Below are 4,622 nucleotides of genomic sequence, written 5' to 3'. Positions count from 1 at the left end.
GAAAGAGGAATGACGAGAAGATATTGCAAATACGTACATTGAACACACACACACACACAGACACAGAAACAGACACACACACACATGCACACGCACGTAGACACTCAGACACATACAGACACACACACTCACACAATCACACACACCCCAACATACACAGAAAGACACTCACAATCGCACAGACACACACATCCATACACACAGAAACAAACAGGAACAAACATACATACACAGTCACACACACACACACACACAGCCACGCAGACACAGACACACACATACTCACAAACATACAGCCACGCTCACTCATAGATGTGAGAGAGTGTATGTGTGTGATTGTATGTGTGTTGGTGAGTGTGTGCAATTGTCAGAGTGTGTGTGTGTCCATTTGTCTGTCTGTGTGTGCCTGTGTGTGTGTGTCTGTCTATGTATGTGTGTGTGAGTGTATGTGTGTGTGTGTGAGAGAGTGTGTGTGCATGTGAGAGAGTGAGTGTGTGTGTGTGTGTGTGTGAGAGTGAGACTGTGTATGAGGGATTGATACTGAGTGTGAATGCAAGGGAGCTGCAGAAATGCGGAATTGCATTTTGTGTCTGCACAAGAGCAAGGTGACTAATTGTACAGAGTGAGAAAGACATCTGGAAGGGCATCTGCAGCAGCTTGTCAGGATGGCCGAGTGGTCTAAGGCGCCAGACTTAAGGAATGTTAGTCCTTGCTCTGCATCTGGGCTTGTGAATTCTGGTCTCTTTCTAGGGGCGTGGGTTCAAATCCCACTCCTGACATTCCAATTTAGCCCAGAGCAAGCCTTCCCATGTGGCCAAATTTTGTGGCTTTCTCGAGATGGGTCATCCCCATCCTCCATTTTCCAAGAGCCCAACACATCAGTGTAAATGATAAGGCTGAGGAATTTACAGCAATCTCCCACCACAATTGCCAAGTGGATGATCCATCTCAGTTCCCTCCAGTGTTTCCCAGCATCACAGATACCAGTCTCCAGCCATTTCCATTCATTCCCTGTCAGATCCACAAACACTTGGAAACACTGGATACTGTAAAGGCCATCATACTGAAGCATTCCATGTTCAACTGCAACAAGATCTGGACAATATCCAGGTTTGGGCTGACAATTCCCAAGTAACATTCCTGCCACACGAATGCCATGAAATGACAATCTCCAAAAAGAGACACACACACACACACACAGACAGACATTCACACACAGACCGACACAGAAACCCACAGACACGCACACACACATAGACACACTCACACACACACACACACACACAATAGACACAAACAGACACAGACACACACGCACATACACAGACACAGAAACGCACAGACATACACACACATACACACACACATAGACACACTCACACAATGACCCACACCCCAACATACACACAATGACACACACAGATACACCACAACATACACACAATGACACACAGGCATAAACAGAAACACACAGACGTACATGCACACGCACACACACACAGACAGGAACACACACAGACACACATACAGAGACACGCACGCACATACAAATAGACACACACTCATACCCACATACACACATAGACACATACAGACGCGTACAAACTCACACAATCACTCACACCCCAACATATACACAAAGACACGCTCACAATCACACAGACTAACAAAGACACACACGCACACAGACAGTAACAGACACACGTACACACACACATACAGATAGACAGAAAGACACAGACACACCCACACTCACAAACACACAGCCGTACTCACTCATACATGTGAGAGAGTGTCTCGGTGTGTGTCTGTGTGTGTGTTGGTGAGTGTGTACAATTGACAGAGTGTGTATGTGTATGTTTGTCTGTCTGTCTATGCGTGTCTGTGTGTGTGTCTGCCTATGTGTGTGTTGTTTGTTACACACACAGAAAACACAGACACGCACGCACACATCGACACACACTCACACCCACGCCCCCACCCCCACCCCCACACACACACACACATAGACACATACAGACACACACACACTCACACAATCACACACACCCCAACATACACACAAAGGCACACTCACAATCACACACACATACACACACACACACAGACAGCCACACACACAGACACAGCCACACTCACAAACATACAGCCATGCACCCTCATAGATGTGAGAAAGTGTATGTGTATGTATCTGTGTGTGATTATGTGTGTGTTGGTGAGTGTGTGCAATTGTCAGAGTGTGTGTGTGTCCGTCCGTCTGTCTGCATGTGCGTGTGTGTGCGTCTATCTATGTGAGTGTGAATGCATGTATCTGTCGTCTGATTATGTGTGTGTCTATGTGTGTGAGTGTGAATGTGTTTGTGTGTGTGAGTGTGTGTGTGTGAGTGAGTGTGTGATTGTGTGTGTGTGTGTGAGAGAGAGAGAGTGTGTATGAGGGATTGTTGCTGAGTGTGAATGCAAGGGAGCTGCAGAAATGCGGAATTGCATTTTGTGTCTGCACAAGAGCAAGGTGACTAATTGTACAGAGTGAGAAAGACATCTGGAAGGGCATCTGCAGCAGCTTGTCAGGATGGCCGAGTGGTCTAAGGCGCCAGACTCAAGGAGTGTTAGTCCTTGCTCTGCATCTGGGCTTGTGAATTCTGGTCCCTTCCTAGGGGCGTGGGCTCAAATCCCACTCCTGACATTCATTCCCTGTCAGATCCACAAACACTTGGAAACACTGGATACTGTAAAGGCCATCATACTGTAGCATTCCATGTTCAACTGCAACAAGATCTGGGCAATATCCAGGCCTGGGCTGACAATTCCCAAGTAACATTCCTGCCACACAAATGCCATGAAATGACAATCTCCAAAAAGAGAGACACACACACTCGCAGATACGCACAGACTGAGACACAAACACACAGACACACACACGCATAGACACACACACACACAGAAACACACATACACGCACGCGCGCACACACACACAGATATTCACACACAGACACACACATACCCACACAATCACACACACACCAACATACGCACATTGACACACACACAATCACACAAGCGTAAACAGATACACACATACACACACATGCACACTTGCACACATGCACAGACAGGAACAGTATGACACAGACAGACACACGCACACAAGCACAGACATGAACACACACAGACACACACGCACAGACACGCACGCACATACAAATAGACACACATTCATACCCACATACACACATAGACACATACAGACATATACTCACACAATCACTCACACCCCAACATAAACACAAAGACACACTCACAATCACACAGACACACAAAGACACACACGCACACAGACAGTAACAGACAGACAGACACACACACACAGATAGACACGAAGACATAGACACACCCACACTCACAAACACACAGCCGCACTCACTCATACATGTGAGAGAGTGTCTCGGTGTGTGTCTGTGTGTGATTGTGTGTGTGTTGGTGAGTGTGTGCAATTGTCAGAGTGTGTATGTGTATGTTTGTCTGTCTGTCTATGCGTGTCTGTGTGTGTGTCTGCCTATGTGTGTGTTGTTTGTCACACACACAGACACACGGACACAGACACAGAAACACACAGACACGCACGCACACATAGAGACACACTCACATCCACCCAATCACACCCACACACACACACACACACGCACACACACATAGACATACACAGACACACAATCAAAAACACACCCCAAAATACACACAAAGGCATACTCACAATCACACAGACACACACACACACACACACAGATGGGCAGGAACAGGCATGCATGCACACAGACAGACACAAACACAAACTCACACACACACACACACAGACAGCCACGCACACACAGACACACCCAAACTCACAAACATACAGCCGCACATACTCATACATATGAGAGTGAGTCTGTGTGTGTGTCTGTGTGTCTCTGTGCGTGTGTGTGAGTGTGTCTCTGTGTGTGTGAGTGTGTTGTGTGTGTGTGTGAGAGAGAGTGTGTGTGTGTGAGAAAGTGTGTATGAGGGATTGTTGCTGAGTGTGAATGCAAGGGAGCTGCAGAAATGCGGAATTGCATTTTGTGTCTGCACAAGAGCAAGGTGACTAATTGTACAGAGTGAGAAAGACATCTGGAAGGGCATCTGCAGCAGCTTGTCAGGATGGCCGAGTGGTCTAAGGCGCCAGACTCAAGGAGTGTTAGTCCTTGCTCTGCATCTGGCCTTGTGAATTCTGGTCCCTTTCTAGTGGCGTGGGTTCAAATCCCGCTCCTGACATTCCTATTTGGCCCAGGACAAACCTTCCTATGCAGCCAAATTTTGTGGCTTTCTCGAGATGAGTCATCCCCCATCCCCCATTTTCCAAGAGCCCAACACATCAGTGTAAATGATAAGGCTGAGGAATTTACAGCAATCTCCCACCACAATTGCCAAGTGGATGATCCATCTCCGTTTCCTCCAGTGTTTCCCAGCATCACAGATACCAGTCTCCAGCCAAATCCATTCATTCCCTGTCAGATCCACAAACACTTGGAAACACTGGATACTGTAAAGGCCATCATACTGAAGCATTCCATGTTCAACTGCAACAAGATCTGGGCAATATCCAGG

General features: G+C 47.1%; 1 protein-coding gene and 2 non-coding genes across 3 annotated transcripts in view; 2 read left to right on the top strand and 1 right to left on the bottom strand.

Moving 5' to 3' along the window:
• The window catches only part of rsph14 (radial spoke head 14 homolog), a 706,085-nt gene that overhangs the window by 600,563 nt on the left and 100,900 nt on the right, over positions 1-4,622 (bottom strand). The window lies entirely within an intron of this gene.
• trnal-uaa lies at positions 660-779 on the top strand. The gene is made up of 2 exons: positions 660-697; positions 734-779. It is a non-coding gene; the product is annotated as a tRNA-Leu (tRNA).
• Positions 2,564-2,683, top strand: trnal-caa. The gene is made up of 2 exons: positions 2,564-2,601; positions 2,638-2,683. It is a non-coding gene; the product is annotated as a tRNA-Leu (tRNA).

The sequence above is a fragment of the Chiloscyllium plagiosum genome, chromosome 25 (assembly GCF_004010195.1).
Source record: "Chiloscyllium plagiosum isolate BGI_BamShark_2017 chromosome 25, ASM401019v2, whole genome shotgun sequence".
Taxonomy (NCBI): Eukaryota; Metazoa; Chordata; class Chondrichthyes; order Orectolobiformes; family Hemiscylliidae; genus Chiloscyllium; species Chiloscyllium plagiosum.
The sequence above is the reverse complement of the archived record's forward strand: the minus strand, read 5'-3'. Positions and strand labels throughout refer to the sequence as shown.